Raw genomic sequence first — 26,168 nt, forward strand, 5'->3', positions numbered from 1 at the left:
TTACCTCCCTCAATATGACTTTTGAAGCCTTTTGAGCCCTCTAGAGAAGTCCTGGATCATGCAGGAAGAAGCTGGAAGTCTGAGTTTGAATTTTTACTGCTCAAAAAAGCGCTAAAATAGGCCCCTCCCACTCATATTACAACAGTGGGAAGCCTCAGTTAACTGTTTCTATGCAGAAATTAAGCCAGCCATGTGGAAAAATTATGCCCCAATAAGTTTTATCACCAAATGTACGTTAAAAAACGATTAAACATGCCAGAAAACGTTTTAAAACACATTTTTAAAAGAGTATATATATCTCTATTAATAAGCCTGATACCAGTCGCTTTCACTGCATTTAAGGCTTTACTTACATTACTTTGGTAGCAGCAGCATTTTCTTAGTCAATTCCATTCCTTAGAAAAATATTTTACTGCACATACCTTAGTTGCAGGAAAACCCGCAAGCCATTCCCTTTCTGAAGTTACCTCACTCCTCAGAATGTGTGAGAACAGCAAGTGGATCTTAGTTACTTCTGCTAAGATCATAGAAAACGCAGGCAGATTCTTCTTCCAAATACTGCCGGAGAAAAAACAACACACTCCGGTGCCATTTAAAAATAACAAACTTTTGATTGAAGAAATAAACTAAGTATAAAACACCACAGTCCTCTCACGACCTCCATCTATGTTGAGGGTTGCAAGAGAATGACTGGATATGACATGTGAGGGGAGGAGCTATATAGCAGCTCTGCTGTGGGTGATCCTCTTGCAACTTCCTGTTGGGAAGGGAATATATCCCACAAGTAATGGATGATCCGTGGACTGGATACACTTAACAAGAGAAAACTAGGCCCCAATAAGTTTTATCACCAAACATATGTAAAAAACGATTAAACATGCCAGCAAACATTTTAAAATACACTTTTATAAGAGTATGTATCTCTATTAATAAGCCTGATACCAGTCGCTATCACTGAATTTAAGGCTTTACTTACATTACTTCGGTATCAGCAGCATTTTCTAGCAAATTCCATTCCCTAGAAAAATATTTTAACTGCACATACCTTATTACAGGAAAACCTGCACGCTATTCCCACTCTGAAGTTACCTCACTCCTCAGAATATGTGAGAACAGCAAATGATCTTAGTTACTTCTGCTAAGATCATAGAAAACGCAGGCAGATACTTCTTCTAAATACTGCCTGAGATAAACAGTACACTCCGGTATCATTTAAAAATAACAAACTTTTGATTGAAGAAATAAACTAAGTATAAAACACCACAGTCCTCCCACGACCTCCATCTTAGTTGAGAGTTGCAAGAGAATGACTGGATATGGCAGTGAGGGGAGGAGCTATATAGCAGCTCTGCTGTGGGTGATCCTCTTGCAACTTCCTGTTGGGAAGGAGAATATCCCACAAGTAATGGATGATCCGTGTACTGGATACACTTAACAAGAGAAAAGAACTTTCCAAGATAAAAGTTTGATATCTATGGAATGAAGAGGTTCAAAAGGAACTCCTTGAAGAACCTTAAGAACCAAGTTTAATCTCCATGGCGGAGCAACCGGTTTAAACACAGGCTTGATTCTAACTAAAGCCTGACAAAAAGCCTGAACGTCTGGAACATCTGCCAGACGCTTGTGCAAAAGAATAGACAGAGCAGAAATGTGTCCCATTAAGGAACTAGCTGACAATCCTTTTTCCAAACCTTCTTGGAGAAAAGATAATATCTTGGGAATCCTGACTTTACTCCATGAGTAACCCTTGGATTCACACCAATAAAGATATTTACGCCATATCTTATGATAAATTTTCCTGGTGACAGGCTTTCGTGCCTGTATTAAGGTATCAATGACTGACTCGGAGAAGCCACGCTTTGATAAAATCAAGCGTTCAATCTCCATGCAGTCAGTCTCAGAGAAATTAGATTTGAATGGTGGAAAGGACCCTGAAGAAGAAGGCCCTGTCTCAGAGGCAGAGTCCATGGTGGAAAGGATGACATGTCCACTAGATCAGCATACCAGGTCCTGCGTGGCCACGCAGGCGCTATTAAAATCACCAATGCTCTCTCCTGCTTGATCTTGGCAATCAGTCGAGGGAGCAGAGGAAACGGTGGAAACACATAAGCCAGGTTGAAAGACCAGGGTGTTGCTAGAGCATCTATCAGCGTCACCTTGGGATCCCTGGACCTGGATCCGTAACAAGGAAGCTTGGCGTTCTGGCGAGACGCCATGAGATCCAGTTCTGGTTTGCCCCAACGATGAATCAATTGTGCAAACACCTCCGGATGGAGTTCCCACTCTCCCGGATGAAAAGTATGTTGACTTAGCCTCCTAGTTCTCTATACCTGGGATATGGATAGCTGATAGGTGGCAAGAGTGAATCTCTGCCCAATGAATTATTCTTGAGACTTCTAACATCGCTAAGGAACTTCTTGTTCCCCCTTGATGATTGATGTAAGCCACAGTCGTGATGTTGTCCGACTGAAATCTGATGTACCTCAGAGTTGCTAACTGAGGCCAAGCCTGAAGAGCATTGAATATCGCTCTCAGTTCCAGAATATTTATTGGAAGAAGTGTCTCCTCCTGAGTCCACGATCCCTGAGCCTTCAGGGAGTTCCAGACTGCACCCCAACCTAGAAGGCTGGCATCTGTTGTTACAATTGTCCAATCTGGCCTGCGAAAGGTCATACCTTTGGACAGATGGACCCGAGATAGCCACCAGAGAAGAGAATCCCTGGTCTCTTGATACAGATTTAGTTGAGGGGACAAATCTGTGTAATCCCCGTTCCACTGACTGAGCATGCATAGTTGCAGCGGTCTGAGATGTAAGCGTGCAAATGGCACTATGTCCATTGCCGCTACCATTAAGCCGATTACTTCCATGCACTGAGCCACCGAAGGGCGCGGAATGGAATGAAGAACACGGCAGGAATTTAGAAGCTTTGATAACCTGGACTCCGTCAGATAAATTTTCATTTCTACAGAATCTATCAGAGTCCCTAGGAAGGAAACTCTCGTGAGTGGGGATAGAGAACTCTTCCTCGTTCACTTTCCACCCATGAGACCTCAGAAATGCCAGTACTATGTCCGTATGAGACTTGGCAATTTGGAAGTTTGACGCCTGTATCAGGAGGTCGTCTAAATAAGGGGCCAATGATATACCCCGCGGCCTTAGGACCGCCAGAAGCGACCCTAGAACCTTCGTGAAGATTCTTGGGGCTGTAGCTAATCCAAAAGGAAGAGCTACGAACTGGTAATGCCTGTCCAGAAAGGCAAACCTGAGAAACCGATGATGATCTTTGTGTATCGGAATGTGAAGATAAGCATCCTTTAGATCCACTGTAGTCATATATTGACCCTCCTGGATCATAGGTAGGATGGTACGAATAGTTTCCATCTTGAATGATGGAACTCTGAGGAATTTGTTTAAGATCTTTGGATCCAAAATTGGTCTGAAGGTTCCCTCTTTTTTGGGAACCACAAACAGATTTGAGTAAAAACCCTGTCCCTGTTCCTCCTTTGGAACTGGATGGATCACTCCCATAACTAGGAGGTCTTGTACACAGTGTAAGAATGCCTCTCTATTTATCTGATTTGCAGATAATTGTGAAAGGTGAAGTCTCCCTTTTGGGGGGGAAGCTTTGAAGTCCAGAAGATATCCCTGGGATATAATTTCCAACGCCCAGGGATCCTGAACATCTCTTGCCCTCTTGAAGAGTGAGAGTCTGAGCAAAAGTTCCCTCTTGTTTTGCATTAGAGGAAGTTGATGCCGTACTTGCCTTGAAGTTTCGAAAAGGTACGAAAAACAGAATTTATGCTTACCTGATAAATTACTTTCTCCAACGGTGTGTCCGGTCCACGGCGTCATCCTTACTTGTGGGATATTCTCTTCCCCAACAGAAAATGGCAAAGAGTCCCAGCAAAGCTGGTCACATGATCCCTCCTAGGCTCCGCCCACCCCAGTCATTCGACCGACGGACAGGAGGAAATATATATAGGAGAAACCATATGATACCGTGGTGACTGAAGTTAGAGAAAATAATTCATCAGACCTGATTAAAAAACCAGGGCGGGCCGTGGACCGGACACACCGTTGGAGAAAGTAATTTATCAGGTAAGTATAAATTCTGTTTTCTCCAACATTGGTGTGTCCGGTCCACGGCGTCATCCTTACTTGTGGGAACCAATACCAAAGCTTTAGGACACGGATGAAGGGAGGGAGCAAATCAGGTCACCTAAATGGAAGGCACCACGGCTTGCAAAACCTTTCTCCCAAAAATAGCCTCCGAAGAAGCAAAAGTATCAAATTTGTAAAATTTGGCAAAAGTGTGCAGTGAAGACCAAGTCGCTGCCTTACATATCTGGTCAACAGAAGCCTCGTTCTTGAAGGCCCATGTGGAAGCCACAGCCCTAGTGGAGTGAGCTGTGATTCTTTCAGGAAGCTGCCGTCCGGCAGTCTCATAAGCCAATCGCATAATGCTTTTAAGCCAAAAGGAAAGAGAGGTAGAAGTCGCTTTTTGACCTCTCCTTTTACCAGAATAAACAACAAACAAGGAAGATGTTTGCCTGAAATCTTTAGTAGCCTCTAAATAGAATTTTAGAGCACGGACTACGTCCAAATTGTGTAACAAACGTTCCTTCTTTGAAACTGGATTCGGACACAAAGAAGGTACAACTATCTCCTGGTTAATATTTTTGTTGGAAACAACTTTCGGAAGAAAACCAGGCTTAGTACGCAAAACCACCTTATCTGCATGGAACACCAGATAGGGCGGAGAACACTGCAGAGCAGATAACTCTGAAACTCTTCTAGCAGAAGAAATTGCAACCAAAAACAAAACTTTCCAAAATAATAACTTAATATCTACGGAATGTAAGGGTTCAAACGGAACCCCTTGAAGAACTGAAAGAACTAGATTTAGACTCCAGGGAGGAGTCAAAGGTCTGTAAACAGGCTTGATCCTAACCAGAGCCTGAACAAATGCTTGAACATCTGGCACAGCTGCCAGTCTTTTGTGAAGTAAAACAGATAAAGCAGAGATCTGTCCCTTCAGAGAACTTGCAGATAATCCTTTCTCCAAACCTTCTTGTAGAAAGGATAGAATCTTAGGAATTTTTATCTTGATCCATGGGAATCCTTTAGATTCACACCAACAGATATATTTTTTCCATATTTTATGGTAAATTTTTCTAGTTACAGGCTTTCTAGCCTGAATCAGAGTATCTATTACAGAATCTGAAAACCCACGCTTTGATAAAATCAAGCGTTCAATCTCCAAGCCGTCAGTTGGAGGGAAACCAGATTCGGATGTTCGAATGGACCCTGAACAAGAAGGTCCTGTCTCAAAGGTAGCTTCCATGGTGGAGCCGATGACATATTCACCAGGTCTGCATACCAAGTCCTGCGTGGCCACGCAGGAGCTATCAAGATCACCGAGGCCCTCTCCTGATTGATCCTGGCTACCAGCCTGGGGATGAGAGGAAACGGTGGGAATACATAAGCTAGGTTGAAGGTCCAAGGTGCTACTAGTGCATCTACTAGGGTCGCCTTGGGATCCCTGGATCTGGACCCGTAGCAAGGAACCTTGAAGTTCTGACGAGACGCCATCAGATCCATGTCTGGAATGCCCCATAATTGAGTTATTTGGGCAAAGATTTCCGGATGGAGTTCCCACTCCCCCGGATGGAATGTCTGACGACTCAGAAAATCCGCTTCCCAATTTTCCACTCCTGGGATGTGGATCGCAGACAAGTGGCAGGAGTGATCCTCCGCCCATTGAATTATCTTGGTCACTTCTTTCATCGCCAGGGAAGTCCTTGTTCCCCCCTGATGATTGATATATGCAACGGTCGTCATGTTGTCTGACTGAAACCTTATGAATTTGGCCTTTGCTAGTTGAGGCCAAGCTCTGAGAGCATTGAATATCGCTCTCAGTTCCAGAATGTTTATCGGGAGAAGAGACTCTTCCCGAGACCATAGACCCTGAGCTTTCAGGGATTCCCAGACCGCGCCCCAGCCCACTAGGCTGGCGTCGGTCGTGACAATGACCCACTCTGGTCTGCGGAAGCTCATTCCCTGTGACAGATTGTCCAGGGTCAGCCACCAACGGAGTGAATCTCTGGTCTTTTGATCTACTTGAATCGTCGGAGACAAGTCTGTATAATCCCCATTCCACTGTCTGAGCATGCACAGTTGTAATGTTCTTAGATGAATTCGTGCAAAAGGAACTATGTCCATTGTTGCAACCATCAATCCTATTACTTCCATGCACTGCGCTATGGAAGGACGAGGAACAGAATGAAGTACTTGACAAGAGCTTAGAAGTTTTGATTTTCTGACCTCTGTCAGAAAAATCCTCATTTCTAAGGAATCTATTATTGTTCCCAAGAAGGGAACTCTTGTTGACGGGGACAGAGAACTTTATTTGTTCACCTTCCATCCGTGAGATCTGAGAAAGGCTAGGACGATGTCCGTATGAGCCTTTGCTTTTGACAGGGACGACGCTTGAATCAGGATGTCGTCCAAGTAAGGTACTACTGCAATGCCCCTTGGTCTTAGAACTGCTAGAAGGGACCCTAGTACCTTTGTGAAAATCCTTGGAGCAGTGGCTAATCCAAATGGAAGTGCCATAAACTGGTAATGCTTGTCCAGAAAAGCGAACCTTAGGAACTGATGATGTTCCTTGTGGATAGGAATATGTAGGTACGCATCCTTTAAATCCACGGTAGTCATAAATTGATTTTCCTGGATAGTAGGTAGGATCGTTCGAATAGTTTCCATTTTGAACGATGGTACCCTGAGAAATTTGTTTAGGATCTTTAGATCCAAAATTGGTCTGAATGTTCCCTCTTTTTTGGGAACTATGAACAGATTGGAATAAAATCCCATTCCTTGTTCTCTTATTGGAACGGGATGTATCACTCCCATCTTTAACAGGTCTTCTACACAATGTAAGAATGCCTGTCTCTTTATTTGGTTTGAAGATAATTGAGACCTGTGGAACCTTCCCCTTGGGGGTAGTTCCTTGAATTCCAGGAGATAACCTTGAGAAACTATTTCTAGCGCCCAAGGATCCTGAACATCTCTTGCCCAAGCCTGAGCAAAGAGAGAAAGTCTGCCCCCCACTAGATCCGGTCCCGGATCGGGGGCTATCCCTTCATGCTGTTTTGGTAGCAGTGGTAGGCTTCTTGGCCTGCTTACCCTTGTTCCAGCCTTGCATTGGTTTCCAGGCTGGTTTGGGTTGTGAAGTATTACCCTCTTGCTTAGAGGATACAGAATTAGAGACTGGTCCGTTTCTGCGAAAGGGACGAAAATTAGGCTTATTATTAGCCTTAAAAGACCTATCCTGTGGGAGGGTGTGGCCCTTTCCCCCAGTGATGTCTGAAATAATCTCTTTCAAATCAGGTCCAAATAATGTTTTACCTTTGAAAGGAATGTTAAGCAATTTTGTCTTGGAAGACACATCCGCTGACCAAGACTTTAGCCAAAGCACTCTGCGCGCCACGACAGCAAACCCTGAATTTTTCGCCGCTAATCTAGCTAATTGCAAAGCGGCATCTAAAACAAAAGAGTTAGCCAATTTAAGTGCTTGAACTCTGTCCATAACCTCCTCATACGAAGATTCTTTACTGAGCGATTTTTCTAGTTCCTCGAACCAGAAACACGCTGCCGTAGTGACAGGAACAATGCATGAAATTGGTTGTAGAAGGTAACCTTGCTGTACAAAAATCTTTTTAAGCAAACCCTCTAATTTCTTATCCATAGGATCTTTGAAAGCACAACTATCTTCGATAGGAATAGTAGTGCGTTTGTTTAGAGTAGAAACCGCCCCCTCGACCTTGGGGACTGTCTGCCATAAGTCCTTTCTGGGGTCGACTATAGGAAATAATTTCTTAAATATAGGGGGGGGAACAAAAGGTATGCCGGGCCTTTCCCACTCTTTATTTACTATGTCCGCCACCCGCTTGGGTATAGGAAAAGCGTCGGGGGGCACCGGAACCTCTAGGAACTTGTCCATCTTACATAATTTCTCTGGAATGACCAAATTGTCACAATCATCCAGAGTAGATAACACCTCCTTAAGCAGTGCGCGGAGATGTTCTAATTTAAATTTAAATGTCACAACATCAGGTTCAGCTTGATGAGAAATCTTTCCTGAATCTGAAATTTCTCCATCAGACAAAACCTCCCTCATGGCCCCTTGAGATTGGTGTGAGGGTATGTCAGAACAGTTATCATCAGCGTCCTTTTGCTCTTCAGTGTTTAAAATAGAGCAATCGCGCTTTCTCTGATAAGTAGGCATTTTGGATAAAATGTTTGCAATAGAATTATCCATTACAGCCGTTAATTGTTGCATGGTAATAAGTATTAGCGCACTAGATGTACTAGGGGCCTCTTGTGTGGGCAAAACTGGTGTAGACACAGAAGGGGATGATGCAGTATCATGCTTACTCCCCTCATTTGAGGAATCATCTTGGGCAATATCATTATCTGTGGCATCATTGTCCCTACTTTGTTTGGACACTATGGCACAATCATCACATAAATTTAAATGGGGAGACACATTGGCTTTCATACATATAGAACATAGCTTATCTGATGGTACAGACATGTTAAACAGGCTTAAACTTGTCAACAAAGCACAAAAAACGTTTTAAAATAAAACCGTTACTGTCACTTTAAATTTCAAACTGAAAACACTTTATTACTGAATATGTGAAAAAGTATGAAGGAATTGTTCAAAATTCACCAAAATTTCACCACAGTGTCTTAAAGCATTAAAAGTATTGCACACCAAATTTCAGAGCTTTAACCCTTAAATTAACGGAACCTGAGCCGTTTTTACATTTAACCCCTATACAGTCCCAGAATGAGGCTCTGTCTATAACTAGAAAGGCCCCCATCTGAAAAAGGTGTCCAACACAGTGCCTGCCGTTTTTCTAAACGTTCCCCAAGATTATAATACCAATAATTAGTTAGAATCTGCATAATATGCCTAGTAAAGCAATTGTTTTAGCCCAGAAAAATGTCTACCAGTTTTTAAGCCCTTTTTGAAGCCCTTTATTCTTTTATGTTTAACTAAGAAAATGGCTTACCGGTCCCCATGAGGGGAAATGACAGCCTTCCAGCATTACATGGTCTTGTTAGAAATATGGCTAGTCATACCTTAAGCAGAAAAGACTGCTAACTGTTTCCCCCAACTGAAGTTACTTCATCTCAACAGTCCTGTGTGGAAACAGCAATCGATTTTAGTTACTGTCTGCTAAAAATCATCTTCATCTTACAAACAGAAATCTTCATCCTTTTCTGTTTCAGAGTAAATAGTACATACCAGCACTATTTTAAAATAACAAACACTTGATAGAAGAATAAAACTACAAAAAACTCAACCATCTCCGTGGAGATGTTGCCTGTGCAACGGCAAAGAGAATGACTGGGGTGGGCGGAGCCTAGGAGGGATCATGTGACCAGCTTTGCTGGGACTCTTTGCCATTTCCTGTTGGGGAAGAGAATATCCCACAAGTAAGGATGACGCCGTGGACCGGACACACCAATGTTGGAGAAATTAGACTGTTCGGCCCTTGATTTGGACCTGTCCTGAGGAAGGGCATGACCTTTTCCTCCAGTGATATCAGCAATAATCCCCTTCAAACCAGGCCCAAATAGGGTCTGCCCCTTAAATGGAATGTTAAGCAGCTTAGATTTTGAAGTCACGTCAGCTGACCATGATTTAAGCCACAGCGCCCTACGCGCCTGTATAGCAAAACCAGAATTCTTAGCCGTTAGTTTAGTCAAATGAACAATGGTATCAGAAACAAAAGAATTGGCTAGCTTAAGTGCTCTAAGTTTGCCAAGTATGTCATCCAATGGAGTCGCTACCTGTAAAGCCTCTTCCAGAGACTCAAACCAGAACGCCGCAGCAGCAGTGACAGGAGCAATGCATGCAAGGGGCTGTAGGATAAAACCTTGTTGAATAAACATTTTCTTAAGGTAACCTAATTTTTTATCCATTGGATCTGAAAAAGCACAACTGTCCTCGACAGGGATAGTAGTACGCTTTGTAAGAGTAGAAACTGCTCCCTCCACCTTAGGGACTGTCTGCCATAAGTCCCGTGTGGTGGCGTCTATAGGAAACATTTTTCTAAAACTAGGAGGTGGAGAGAACGGCACACCTGGCCTATCCCATTCCTTAGTAATAATTTCTGTAAACCTTTTAGGTATTGGAAAAACATCAGTACACACCGGCACTGCAAAGTATTTATCCAGTCTACACAATTTCTCTGGCACTGCAATTGTGTCACAGTCATTCAGAGCAGCTAAAACCTCCCTTAGCAATACGCAGAGGTGTTCAAGCTTAAATTTAAATGTAGAAATATCAGAATCAGGTATCTTTCCTTAGTCAGAAATATCGCCCACAGACTGAAGCTCTCCTTCCTCAGCTTCTGCATATTGTGAGGCAGTATCAGACATGGTTCTTAAAGCGTCAGTATGCTCTGTATTTCGTCTAACCCCAGAGCTATCCCGCTTACCTCTAAATTCAGGTAGTCTGGCTAATACCGCTGACAGTGTATTATCCATAACTGCCGCCATGTCTTGTAAAGTAATCGCTATGGGCGCCCTAGATGTACTTGGCGCCATTTGAGCGTGAGTCCCTTGAGCAGGAGTCAAAGGATCTGACACGTGGGGAAAGTTAGTCGGCATAACTTCCCCCTCGTCAGAATCCTCTGGTGATAAATTTTTTAAAGACAGAATATGATCTTTATTGCTTAAAGTGAAATCAGTACATTTGGTAGACATTCTAAGAGGGGGTTCCACCATGGCTTTTAAACATAATGAACAAGGAGTTTCCTCTATGTCAGACATGTTTGTACAGACTAGCAATGAGACTAGCAAGCTTGGAAAACACTTTAAATCAAGTTAACAAGCAAATATAAAAAAACGGTACTGTGCCTTTAAGAGAAACAAATTTTTACAGTGTGTATAATAAGCTAACAGAGCATTGCACCAACTTGCAAATGGATGATTAACCCCTTAGTTCAAAAAAACGGATCAAAAAAAACGACATAAACGTTTTTAAACAGTCACAATCAACTGCCACAGCTCTGCTGTGGCCATACCTTCCCCAATAAACAACTTTAGGCCCATTTGAGATGTCCTGCAGCATTCAGGGGACTTCTGAGGAAAACTGGATGTCTCAGTCTGTAATTTTAACTGCGCAAAAAAAGGGCTAAAATAGGCCCCTCCCACTCATACTACAACAGTGGAAGGCCTCAGGAAACTGTTACTAGGCAAAAATAAAGCCAGCCATGTGGAAAAAATTAGGCCCCAATAATTTTTATCACCAGACACACATATAAAAAAGATTAAACATGCCAGCAAACGTTTTATATTGTATTTATATAAGGGTAATACCCCTGAGAGTAAGCATGATACCAGTCGTAATTAAATCACTGTATTCAGGCTTAACTTACATTAATTCGGTATCAGCAGCAATTTCTAGCATTTCCAATCCTAGAAAAAATTATAACTGCACATACCTCATTAGCAGAATAAACTGCACGCCATTCTCCCGCTGAAGTTACCTCACTCCTCAGACATATGTGAGAACAGCAATGGATCTTAGTTACAACCTGCTATGATCATAGAAAACTCAGGCAGATTCTTCTTCTACTTCTGCCTGAGATAAAACAGTACAACTCAGGTACCATTTAAAATAAACTTTTGATTGAAGAAAATAAACTATTTTTTACCACTCTCTCTTACTACCTCCATGCGTGTTGAGAGTTGCAAGAGAATGACTGGATATGGCAGTTAGGGGAGGAGCTATATAACAGCTCTGCAACTTCCTGTTGGGAATGAGAATATCCCACAAGTAATGGATGATCCGTGGACTGGATACACCTTACAAGAGAAAGTATGAAGCGAAGACCAAGTAGCCACCTTACAAATCTGTTCAACAGAGGCCTCATGTTTAAAAGCCCATGTGGAAGCTACCGCTCTAGTAGAATGAGCTGTAATTCTTTCAGGAGGCTGCTGGCCAGCAGTCTCATAGGCTAAACGAATTATGCTTCTTAGACAAAAAAAAAAAAAAAAAAAGAGAAGTTGCCGAAAGGCTTTTGGCCTCTCCTCTTTCCAGAGTAGACAACAAACAATGCAGATGTTTGACGAAAATCCTTAGTAGCTTGCAAATAAAACTTTAAAGCATGAACCACGTCAAGTTTGTGTAACAGACGTTCCTTCTTTGAAGGATTAGGACACAGTGACGGAACAACAATTTCATGATTGATATTCCTATTAGATACTACCTTAGGAAGAAACCCAGGTTTGGTACGCAAAACTACCTTATCTGCATAGAAGATCAGATAAGGGGAATCACACTGCAAGGCAGATAACTCTGAAACTCTTCGAGCCGAAGAGATAGCTACTAAAAACAGAACTTTCCAAGATAAAAGCTTGATATCTATGGAATGCAAGGGTTCAAACGGAACCCCTTGAAGAACCTTAAGAACTAAATTTAAACTCCATGGCGGAGCAACAGGTTTAAACAAAGGCCTGATTCTAACCAAAGCCTGACAAAACGCCTGAACGTCTGGAACATCAGCCAGGCGCTTGTGCAAAAGAATAGACAGAGCAGAAATCTGTCCCTTTAAGGAACTAGCCGATAATCCCTTTTGCAATCCTTCTTGGAGAAAAGATAGTATCCTGGGAATCCTGACCTTACTCCATGAGTAACCCTTGGATTCACACCAATGAAGATATTTACACCATATCTTATGATAGATTTTCCTGGTGACAGGTTTTCGAGCCTGAATCAAGGTATCAATGACCGACTCTGAGAAACCACGTTTTGATAAAAACATAATTTATGCTTACCTGATAAATTCCTTTCTCCTGTAGTGTAGTCAGTCCACGGGTCATCATTACTTCTGGGATATTAACTCCTCCCCAACAGGAAGTGCAAGAGGATCACCCAAGCAGAGCTGCTATATAGCTCCTCCCCTCTACGTCACACCCAGTCATTCGACCGAGAACCAAACGAGAAAGGAGAAACTATAGGGTGCAGTGGTGACTGGAGTATAATTTAAAAATTTAGACCTGCCATAAAAAACAGGGCGGGCCGTGGACTGACTACACTACAGGAGAAAGGAATTTATCAGGTAAGCATAAATTATGTTTTCTCCTGTTAAGTGTAGTCAGTCCACGGGTCATCATTACTTCTGGGATACCAATACCAAAGCTAAAGTACACGGATGACGGGAGGGACAGGCAGGATCTTTATACGGAAGGGACCACTGCCTGAAGAACCTTTCTCCCAAAAACAGCCTCAGAAGAAGCAAAAAAGTGTCAAATTTGTAAAATTTGGAAAAAGTATGAAGAGAAGACCAAGTTGCAGCCTTGCGAATCTGTTCAACAGAGGCCTCGTTCTTAAAGGCCCAAGTGGAAGCCACAGCTCTAGTGGAATGAGCTGTAATTCTTTCAGGAGGCTGCTGTCCAGCAGTCTCATAGGCTAAACGTATTATGCTACGAAGCCAAAAAGAGAGAGAGGTAGCAGAAGCTTTTTGACCTCTCCTCTGTCCAGAATAAACGACAAACAGGGAAGAAGTTTGGCGAAAATCTTTAGTTGCCTGTAAATAAAATTTCAGGGCACGGACTACATCTAGATTGTGCAGAAGTCGTTCCTTCTTTGAAGAAGGATTAGGACACAATGATGGTACAACAATCTCTTGATTGATATTCTTGTTAGTGACAACCTTAGGTAAGAACCCAGGTTTAGTACGCAGAACTACCTTATCTGAATGAAAAATCAGATACGGAGAATCACAATGTAAGGCTGATAACTCAGAGACTCTACGAGCCGAGGAAATAGCCATTAAAAACAGAACTTTCCAAGATAACAGCTTGATATCAATGGAATGAAGGGGTTCAAACGGAACACCCTGTAAAACGTTAAGAACTAAATTTAAGCTCCATGGTGGAGCAACAGTTTTAAACACAGGCTTAATCCTGGCCAAAGCCTGGCAAAAAGCCTGAACGTCTGGAACTTCTGACGGACGCTTGTGTAAAAGAATGGACAGGGCTGAGATCTGTCCCTTTAAGGAACTAGCAGATAAACCCTTTTCTAAACCTTCTTGTAGAAAAGACAATATCCTAGGAATCCTAACCTTACTCCATGAGTAACTCTTGGATTCGCACCAATGTAAGTATTTACGCCATATTTTATGGTAAATCTTTCTGGTAACAGGCTTCCTAGCCTGTATTAAGGTATCAATAACTGACTCCGAAAAACCACGCTTTGATAAAATCAAGCGTTCAATTTCCAAGCAGTCAGCTTCAGAGAAATTAGATTTTGATGTTTGAAAGGACCCTGAATTAGAAGGTCCTGTCTCAGAGGCAGAGACCAAGGTGGACAGGATGACATGTCCACTAGATCTGCATACCAGGTCCTGCGTGGCCACGCAGGCGCTATCAGAATCACCGATGCTCTCTCCTGTTTGATCCTGACAATCAATCGAGGAAGCATAGGGAAGGGTGGAAACACATAGGCCATCCCGAAGGTCCAAGGTGCTGTCAAAGCATCTACCAGGACTGCTCCCGGGTCCCTGGACCCGTAACAAGGAAGCTTGGCGTTCTGGTGAGACGCCATGAGATCTATCTCTGGTTTGCCCCAAAGTCGAAGTATTTGGGCAAAGATCTCCGGATGAAGTTCCCACTCCCCCGGATGAAAAGTCTGACGACTTAGAAAATCCGCCTCCCAGTTTTCCACTCCAGGAATGTGGATCGCTGACAGGTGGCAAGAGTGAGACTTTGCCCAGCGAATTATCTTTGATACTTCCATCATCGCTAGGGAGCTTCTTGTCCCTCCTTGATGGTTGATGTAAGCTACAGTCGTGATGTTGTCCGACTGAAACCTGATGAACCCCCGAGTTGTTAACTGAGGCCAAGCCAGAAGGGCATTGAGAACTGCTCTCGATTCCAGAATGTTTATTGGAAGGAGACTCTCCTCCTGAGTCCATGATCCCTGAGCCTTCAGGGAATTCCAGACAGCGCCCCAACCTAGTAGGCTGGCGTCTGTTGTTACAATTGTCCAATCTGGTCTGCTGAATGGCATCCCCCTGGACAGATGTGGCTGAGAAAGCCACCATAGAAGAGAATTTCTGGTCTCTTGATCCAGATTCAGAGTAGGGGACAAATCTGAGTAATCCCCATTCCACTGACTTAGCATGCACAATTGCAGCGGTCTGAGATGTAGGCGTGCAAAGGGTACTATGTCCATTGCCGCTACCATTAAGCCGATTACCTCCATGCATTGAGCCACTGACGGGTGTTGAATGGAATGAAGGACACGGCAAGCATTTTGAAGCTTTGTTAACCTGTCTTCTGTCAGGTAAATCTTCATTTCTACAGAATCTATGAGTCCCCAAGAAGGGAACCCTTGTGAGTGGTAAGAGAGAACTCTTCTCTACGTTCACCTTCCACCCATGCGACCTTAGAAATGCCAGTACTAACTCTGTATGAGACCTGGCAGTTTGAAAGCTTGACGCTTGTATCAGAATGTCGTCTAGGTACGGAGCCACCGAAATTCCTCGCGGTCTTAGCACCGCCAGAAGAGAGCCCAGAACCTTTGTGAAGATTCTTGGAGCCGTAGCCAACCCGAATGGAAGAGCTACAAACTGGTAATGCCTGTCTAGGAAGGCAAACCTTAGATACCGGTAATGATCTTTGTGAATCGGTATATGAAGGTAGGCATCCTTTAAATCCACTGTGGTCATGTACTGACCCTTTTGGATCATGGGTAAGATTGTCCGAATAGTTTCCATTTTGAACGATGGAACTCTTAGGAATTTGTTTAGGATCTTTAAATCCAAGATTGGTCTGAAGGTTCCTTCTTTCTTGGGAACCACAAACAGATTTGAGTAAAACCCTTGTCCGTGTTCCGACCGCGGAACTGGATGGATCACTCCCATTAGTAAAAGATCTTGTACACAGCATAGAAACGCCTCTTTCTTTATCTGGTTTGTTGACAACCTTGAAAGATGAAATCTCCCTTTTGGGGGAGAGGCTTTGAAGTCCAGAAGATATCCCTGAGATATGATCTCTAACGCCCAGGGATCCTGGACATCTCTTGCCCAAGCCTGGGCGAAGAGAGAAAGTCTGCCCCCCACTAGATCCGTTCCCGGATCGGGGGCCCTCACTTCATGCTGTCTTAGGGGCAGCAGCAGGTTTTCTGGCCTGCTTGCCCTTGTTCCAGGACTGGTTAGGTTTCCAGCCTTGCCTGTATCGAGCAACAGCTCCTTCCTGTTTTGGTGCAGAGGAAGTTGATGCTGCTCCTGCCTTGAAGTTACGAAAGGCACGAAAATTAGACTGTCTAGCCCTAGGTTTGGCTCTGTCTTGAGGCAGGGCATGGCCTTTACCTCCTGTAATGTCAGCGATAATTTCCTTCAAACCGGGCCCGAATAAGGTCTGCCCTTTGAAAGGTATGTTAAGTAATTTAGATTTATTAGTAACATCAGCTGACCAGGATTTTAGCCACAGCGCTCTGCGTGCCTGAATGGCGAATCCGGAATTCTTAGCCGTAAGTTTAGTTAAGTGTACTACGGCATCAGAAATAAATGAATTAGCTAGCTTAAGGGCTTTAAGCTTGTGTGTAATCTCATCTAATGGAGCTGATTCAAGGGTCTCTTCCAGAGACTCAAACCAAAATGCTGCTGCAGCCGTGACAGGCGCAATGCATGCAAGGGGTTGCAATATAAAACCTTGTTGAACAAACATTTTCTTAAGGTAACCCTCTAACTTTTTATCCATTGGATCTGAAAAGGCGCAGCTATCCTCCACCAGGATAGTGGTACGCTTAGCTAAAGTAGAAACTGCTCCCTCCACCTTAGGGACCGTTTGCCATAAGTCCCGTGTGGTGGCGTCTATTGGAAACATCTTTCTGAATATAGGAGGGGGTGAGAAAGGCACACCGGGTCTATCCCACTCCTTAGTAACAATTTCAGTAAGTCTCTTAGGTATTGGAAAAACGTCAGTACTCGACGGTACCGCAAAATATTTATCCAACCTACACATTTTCTCTGGTATTGCAACTGTGTTACAATTCATTCAGAGCCGCTAAGACCTCCCCTAGTAATACACGGAGGTTTTCCAGCTTAAACTTAAAATTTGAAATGTCTGAATCCAGTTTATTTGGATCAGATCCGTCACCCGCAGAATGAAGCTCTCCGTCCTCATGTTCTGCAAATTGTGACGCAGTATCTGACATGGCCCTAATATTATCAGCGCACTCTGTTCTCACCCCAGAGTGATCTCGCTTACCTCTAAGTTCTGGTAATTTAGACAAAACTTCAGTCATAACATTAGCCATGTCCTGTAGTGTGATTTGTAATGGTCGCCCTGAAGTACTCGGCGTTACAATATCACGCACCTCCCGAGCGGGAGATGCAGGTACTGACACGTGAGGCAAGTTAGTCGGCATAACTTCTCCCTCGTTGTTTGGTGAATGATGTTCAATTTGTACAGAATGACTCTTATTCAAAGTAGCATCAATGCAATTAGTACATAAATTTCTATTGGGCTCCACCTTGGCTTTTGCACATATAGCACAGAGATATTCCTCTGAGTCAGACATGTTTAACAAACTAGCAATTAAACTAGCAAGCTTGGAAATACTTTTCACTCAAATTACAAGTAATATGGAAAACGCACTGTGCCTTTAAGAAGCACAGAAAAAAATTATTACAGTTTAATAATAAGGAACCGGAAAAATTATAACAATCAGATTTTTCCCGGTAAAGGCATAAATTTAGCAAAGGATTGCCCCCATTAGCAATGGATAACTAACCCTTAATAGCAGAAAAAATGTACAAAATATAAACGTTTTTTATCACAGTCAAAGCACAATCTCACAGGTCTGCTGTGAGTGATTACCTCCCTCAAAATAATTTTTGAAGACCCTTGAGCTCTGTAGAGACGATCCGGATCATGCAGGAAGAGAAAAAGACTTTTGACTGAATTTTTGATGCGTAGCAAAAGTGCCAAAATAGGCCCTTCCCCCTCACCAAAAGGCAGTGAGGGAAGTTCAGTAAACTGTCTTAAATTAAAATAAACGACAGCCAAGTGGAAAAACAGTGCCCAAGAACAATTTTTCACCCAGTACCTCAGATAATTAAACAATTTAGCATGCCAGCAAAAACGTTTAAAATCAAATAACATGAAATGTCATTAAACAGCCTGTTGCTAGACGTTCCCACTGCAAGTTAGGCTAAAAATTATATGCATATAGTATTACCCAGAGAAGTGCCATTCCCCAGAATACTGAAGTGTACACATATATACATAAACAGCCTGATACCAGTTGCTACTACTGCATTTAAGGCTGAACTTACATTATATCGGTATTGGCAGTATTTTCTCAGTCAATTCCATTCCTCAGAAAATAATATACTGCAACATACCTCTTTGCAGGTGAACCTGCCCGCTGTCCCCTGATCTGAAGTTTACCTCACTCCTCAGAATGGCCGAGAACAGCAAAATGAATTTTAGCTACGCCGGCTAAAATCATCCAAAAACTCAGGTAGATTCTTCTTCAAATTCTACCTGAGAAGGAACAACACACTCCGGTGCTGTTTTAAAATAACAAACTTTTGATTGAAGATATAAAAACTAAGTATAATCACCACAGTCCTCTCACACATCCTATCTATTAGTTGGGTGCAAGAGAATGACTGGGTGTGACGTAGAGGGGAGGAGCTATATAGCAGCTCTGCTTGGGTGATCCTCTTGCACTTCCTGTTGGGGAGGAGTTAATATCCCAGAAGTAATGATGACCCGTGGACTGACTACACTTAACAGGAGAAATCAAGCGTTCAATCTCCAAGCAGTCAGACGCAGAGAAACTAGATTTGGATGTTTGAATGGACCTTGGAGTAGAAGGTCCTGTCTCAGCGGCAGAGTCCATGGTGGAAAGGATGACATGTCCACCAGATCTGCATACCAAGTCCTGCGTGGCTACGCAGGTGCTATCAAAATCATCAAAGCTCTCTCCTGCTTGAACTTGGCAATCAGACGAGGGAGGAGAGGAAACGGTGGAAACACATAAGCCAGGCTGAAGGACCCGGGCACTGCTACAGCATCTATCAGCGTCGCCTGGGGATCCCTCGACCTGGACCCGTAATGAGGAAGCTTGGCGTTCTGACGAGACGCCATCAGATCCAGTTCTGGTTTGCCCCATAATTGAATCAGCTGGGCAAATACCTCCGGATGGAGCTCCCACTCCCCCGGATAAAAAGTCTGCCGACTTAGAAAGTCCGCCTCCCAGTTCTCTACTCCTGGGATATGGATAGCAGATAGATGGCAAGAGTGAACCTCCGCCCATAGAATTATCTTTGAAACTTCCATCATTGCCAGGGGAATCCTTGTTCCCCCCTGATGGTTGATATAGGCTACAGTCATGATATTGTCCGACTGAAATCTGATGAACTTGACCGCAGCTAGCTGAGGCCAAGCCTGAAGAGCATTGAATCTCGCTCTGAGTTGCAGAATGTTTATCGGAAGGAGGGCTTCCTCCTGAGTCCACGAACCCTGAGCCTTCAGGGAGTTCCGAACCGCACCCCAGCACAGGAGACTGGCATGTGTCGTCACTATAGTCCACTCTGGCCTGCGGAAACTCATTCCCCTGGACAGGTGAACCCGAGATAACCACCAGAGAAGAGAATCCCTGGTCTTTTGATCCAGATTTAACAGAGGAGACAAATCTGCATGCTCAATCAGTGGAATGGGGACTACACAAATTTGCAGTGGTCGGAGATGTAGGCGGGCAAACGGAACTATGTCCATTGCCGCTACCATTAGGCTGATCATTTCCATACACTGAGCCACTGACGGCCGAGAAGTGGAATGAAGAACACGGCAGGAAGTTAGAAGCTTTGATATCCTGACCTCCGTCTGATAGATTCAGTAGAAATGAAGATTTTTCTGAGTTCCTAGGAAGGAAACTCTTGTGAAGGGAGAAAGAGAACTCTTTTCTCTGTTCACTTTCCACCTGTGAAACCTCAGAAAGGCCAGAACAATGTCCGTATGGGACTTGGCGATTTGAAAAGTCGACGCCTGAATCAGAATGGCGCCGTGGCTAACCCGAAGGGAAGAGCCACAAACTGGTAATGCCTGTCTAGGAAGGCGAACCTTAGGGACTGATGATGCTCTCTGTGAATCGGAATGTGTAGATAAGCATCCTTTAAGTCCACGGTAGTCATATATTGACCCTCCTGGATCATAGGGAGGATGGTTCGAATTGTCTCCATTTTGAAGGATGGGACCCTGCGAAATTTGTTTAGGATTGAGATCCAAGATTGGTCTGAAATTTCCCTCTTTTTTGGGAACTATAAACAGGTTTGAATAGAAACCCTGCCCCTGTTCCTCTCTTGGAACTGGGTGGATCACTCCCATAACCAGTAGGTCTTGAATACAACGTAAGAATGCCTCTCTCTTTATCTGGTTTGCAGATAATTGTGAGAGATGAAATCTCCCCTTTGTAGATGAACCTTTGAATTCCAGAAGATAACCCTGGGAAACAATCTCTAGTGCCCAGGGATCCTAGACGTCTCTTGCCCAAGCCTGGGCGAAGAGAGAAAGTCTGCCCCCTACTAGATCCGGTCCCGGATCAGGGGCTACCCCTTCATGCTGTCTTAGAGGCAGCAGCAGGCTTCTTGGCCTGCTTCCCTTTGTTCCAAGTCTGGTTAGGTCTCCAGATTGGTTTGAACTGGGTGAAATTTCCCTCTTGTTTTGAATTAGAGGAAACCGAAGCTGCTCCACCCTTGAAGTTTCGAAAGGAACGGAAATTATTCTGCTTGGTCCTTAATTTGCTGGACCTATCCTGAGGAAGGGCATGAACCTTTCCTCCAGTAATGTCAGAGATGATCTCCTTCAGACCAGGACCGAATAGGGTCTGTCCCTTGAAGGGGATGTTAAGAAGCTTAGACTTTGAAGTAACGTCTGCTGACCAGGACTTAAGCCATAGCGCCCTGCACGCCAGAATGGCAAAACCTGAATTCTTAGCCGTCAGCTTGGTTAAATGAAAAACGGCGTCAGAAATAAAGGAATTGGCTAACTTAAGAGCTTTAATCCTGTCTAAAATATCATCTAACGGGGTCTCTACCTGTACAGCCTCCTCAAGAGACTCGAACCAGAAAGCCGCTGCAGCAGTAACTGGGGCAATGCATGCAAGAGGCTGGAGAATAAAACCTTGATGTATAAAAATTTTCTTAAGGAGACCCTCCAATTTTTAATCCATAGGATCTAGGAAAGCACAACTGTCCTCGACGGGGATAGTTGTACGCCTCCCTAGGGTAGAGACTGCTCCCTCCACCTTAGGGACCGTCTGCCACGAGTCCCGTATGGCGGCATCTATGGGAAACATATTTTTAAAAGCAGGAGGGGGAGAGAACGGCAATCCTGGTCTATCCCATTCCTTAGTAATAATTTCCGAAAACCTCTTAGGGACTGGAAAAACATCAGTGTAGACAGGCACTGCAAAGTACTTGTCCATCTTACACAATTTCTCTGGAACTACAATGGGTGCACAGTCATCCAGAGTCGCTAAAACCTCCCTAAGCAATAAGCGGAGGTGTTCTAGCTTAAATTTAAACGCTGTCATTTCAGAATCAGACTGAAGCAACGCCTTCCCTGAATCTGAAATGTCACCCACAGATAGAAGCTCTCCTGCCTCAGCTTCTGAGTATTGTGAGGGTATATCGGACACAGGTATTAAAGCGTCAGAAAGCTCTGTATTAGTTCTGGCCCCAGAGCTGTCTCGCTTTCCTTGTAACCCTGACAGTTTGGACAATACCTCTGTAAGGGTATTAGTCATAACTGCCGCCATGTCCTGTAAGGTAAAAGAATTAGACGTGCTAGATGTACTTGGCGTCACTTGAGCGGGAGTTATAGGTTCTGACACATGGGGAGAGCTAGATGGCATAATCTCCCTTTTTTCAGTCAGAGAATCCTCTGGAGATAAATCTTTAAGCGCCATAATATGGTCTTTATAGTTTATAGAAATTTCAGTACATTTGGTACACATTCAAAGAGGGGGTTCCACCTTGGCTTCCAAACATATTGAACAAGGAGTTTCTTCTATGTCAGACATGTTTAACAGACTAGTAATGAGACAAGCAAGCTTGGAAAACACTTTAATAAAGGTGAAACAGTAATTAAACAAAAACGTTACTGTGCCTTTAAGAGAAAAAAACTAGCACTTAAACTGCATAACAGTGTAAAAATATAGTAAAGTCTTCGAAATTTTTACAGTGTGTGTAGGGGACTAAAGCAACATTGCACCCACTTGCAAATGGATGATTAACCCCTTAGCCCCCAAACCGGATTCAAAAACGTCAACCACTGGTAAAAAACAGTTGAGCAACTGCCACAGCTCTGCTGAGGCTCCTACCTGCCCTCAAATACAGTTTGGTGAAGGAATAAACCCCTTATAATGGTCCTCAGATGCCAAAGGACTCCTCTAGGGAAGCTGGATGTCTCAGTCTGAATTAAAACTGCGCAGCAATAGTGCTAAAATAGGCCCCTCCCACCATGTACTGGATGTCAGAGGGGCCTTAAGAAAATACTCCTAGGAGTATCTGACTAGCCATGTGGAAAACTAGGCCCCAAATAAAGATTTATCTCCCTCAGAGAAAAAAAACGTTCTATTTATGAAAAACATGTAAACGTTTTGACACTGAATAATATTAACATGAGTATTACCCTGTTTTGTAAGCATGATCCCAGTCGCTGTTAAATCACTGCATCAGGCTTACCTCAAATACACAAGGCTCTGTCAGCATTTTCTAGAACTTATTTCATCTCTCTAGAAATAAAAATACTGAACATACCTCAAAGCAGGTAATCTGCAGACCGTTCCCCCAACTGAAGCTTTCTTCCATACTCTTCAGTTATGTGTGAGAACAGCAATGGACCTTAGTTACAAACCGCTAAGATCATCAACCTCCAGGCAGAATTCTTCATCTAATTTCTGCCTGAGAGTATAAACAGTACAACGCCGGTACCGTTTAAAAATAAACTTTTGATTGAAGATAACACTACACTAAGTCACCACTTATCTCTTGATACTTCCCTTGTCGAGAGTTGCAAGAGAATAACTGGAGGTGGCAGTTAGGGGAGGAGCTATATAGACAGCTCTGCTGTGGGTGTCCTCTTGCAACTTCCTGTTGGGAAGGAGAATATCCCACAAGTAATGGATGAACCCGTGGACTGGATACACCTTACAGAGAAATGAGTATTCTTGTTAGATACAGTGTTTCCTCATGGAATTTATGAATATAATTATTATTGGGTTTATATTTGAAAGAGATTTAGTAAATCATCTATATGCTGTTTTAACCTTGCTAACAAGTAAGGAATACGGAGGGATTCATTGGGGGATATGTATTATATATTTTTTGACACAAGATTAAGTAGCTATATTGTGTATCTAAATATGAATGGATACATGAATGTGATATTATTTTGATAATTCTCATGATAGGAAATGTGTGGAAAAAAAGAATATGGTAAAAGAAACATCTCACTATGAAGGAGTTCCCACAAATGATCCTATTGTTGTACACTCTACATACTGTAGCTACTGGCAATTGATTTACACATCATCGCAGTTTGTAAGTGTCAAGGGGTTGATACTTGTCACGAGACTTGAGTTTATTATATGATGATGACGTCTCTAACTAAACATACCCCTTAGTGTATTATTGGTAGATGGTGTATGACGCGGAACAATAGTCATGGATTAGGGTGAAATATCATTGGCCACATTCATGAAGTCACTTTAGGGGAGGTCTCCCAATACCTTTAAATATTTGGATGTACAGAGGTCATTAAAGTATTGCACGCGTCACATTGAAAAAGGCCCCTTTACGAGCCGAAACGCATTTGTGTGTGCTGTGTGTATTGCGGCCAGATACGTCTCATACATATCTCTCCAACCAATGCAGAGGTTCCTGTATATCGGGTGGGAATACTTAGGGGATATGCCTTTGTGATGGACCGGCATTCTTTTCTAATGAGGGAATGTATCTAGTGCTATGGCTCAGAGTTCTCAATTGGGAACTATTGTTTTTCAATTAGCCATAGTTTTCATATGCGTTTATCTTTATAGTATTTTGCATTCCTTCCTAATTTCTGGTCTTAAATCTGGTGATTGTATCATAACAGGAATTACATATGCAATTACAATTTTAATATTGAACCAATTAAGTTAGGATTTTTTTAATAATTTATGTAGAACATAGTGCGCCCTAATCTCCCTTTCTTCCCCTTTTCTTTCCTGTTTTTCTTGTTCTATATTTTTTGGAATGATATGTCTAATAGGGACAAGGAAGTACCGTATAAGGGCGACATATAGCGTTACTAGGGAGAAGGCAGCAACGTATAAGGGCGACATATATTGTGTCTCCCCTATAACGTGTTCTTCACATTACATTACACAGTGCCAGTTGGAATGGTTTCTTTATCTATAAGTATCTATGTTTAACTGCTTGAGGCATGACAGTGATCAATTCAGTAAGATTGGATATAGTCTTTAAATTTAGGAGACAGTTCAGAAGAACTCCCTTAGGAAAGGCCCTGATGGGCAGGGGACACCGAAAGACCCTTACAAGGTAAACATAACATTGAAGGGGTTAAATTATCCCTGGACTCAGCTTAACAACCAAAAGCCTCAGCTGCACAAGCTTGCTCCATTTACGTATAGAATAGTAAGCAAACTAAAAAGGTCCTGGGGCGGAACACTGGTAAATATGAAGCAAGTATCAATAGGTAGATAGGAAGCACAGAACACAGTAAAATAAGGCACAGGAAGTGTTATCCTCAAGTGGGGAACACAATAATGGTGGCATAATGCAAAACTGAAGTCCCTATGTGGATTTTCAGAAAAAGTGTACTATACCCAAGTATAAAGGATTAAATCACTAGATTTGGTTAAGCTCTGATAAGATTTAGATGAGCTTACCCCCTCCAAAGCTCTGGAAGATTGCACAGTTGCTGTAATGCCTGCTGTTTCAGAGAAGATTATTATTAGTTATTTTGTTCATGTGTTAACATCCCCCAGCTATGTAAACCATGTGTACCTGTCCATACTAATAGCCTGAGGGCTATAAAGGTGCACTGTACTTACTGTCTAACCCAATATTTTGTATTTGGGTTTATTTAAATTTACAAAAATGTATTCATTCTTTTGAAGTGATACATCACAAACATTTGTATAACGGGGTGATGCATTCAGTTATTATTAATACTTATTCTGAACAATTAGATGTTCAATAGAATTTATAATAAAACCACCTGTTAAACTTATCACAGTATGTCCCTTAAACCTACAGATTTTAGGCACATTAAATATCTTCCCTCTGTAGATAATGTATTTAACATTTTCTGATCAGTTATACATTCTTTATTAACAGAAAGCCAAGTGAGATCCAGTGTAAAGCTGAGAGAGCACAGTAGCATCTGTCCAATGCTTTTAACTATCACTACATCTCCAGTTTGTAAAATTATTGTATCTATTTCACAGCTTACACACTACTCCTCTGCATCTCTTATGTTTCAACACACATGATCCGTTTACAGAGGTGCAAAAAAGCACAGACTGAACTGACATGCTGCATAAGTCAGTCAAACTGGAGAGAAATTGCGGGTCCTGTGAGCGCTAGTGATTAGGACTGAGGAATCCAAACATAGGCAGCACCACTTGATATATGAGCAGTAAAATCTTTTATTTCTTTTTCAACCGGAGCAGGTACAAATTACAAAGACTACGTTACGGGCTGTTAACCCTTAGTCATGTCAAGTGACACAGACACAGCACAAAGAAGGAAAGGGCAGTGCTGTGTTTTATAAGAATATACTGGACACTTTCATTAACAAACAAGTGCAACATACACTGCTGAACGCCTCTGAACGTTCCAATTTGCTTTTAACAACTAATGTCCTTCATTCTCTTGGTAACGTTTGTTGAAGGAGTAGCAGTGAACTACTGGGAGTGAGCTTAAAAAGGGACACTGAACCCAATTTTTTTCTTTTCTGATTCAGATAGAGCATGCAATTTTGAGCAACTTTCTAATTGACTCCTATTATCAAATTGTCTTCATTCTCTTGGTATCTTTATTTGAAATGCAAGAATGTA

This window comes from Bombina bombina, chromosome 1 (assembly GCF_027579735.1).
Source record: "Bombina bombina isolate aBomBom1 chromosome 1, aBomBom1.pri, whole genome shotgun sequence".
In the NCBI taxonomy this organism is placed as follows: domain Eukaryota; kingdom Metazoa; phylum Chordata; class Amphibia; order Anura; family Bombinatoridae; genus Bombina; species Bombina bombina.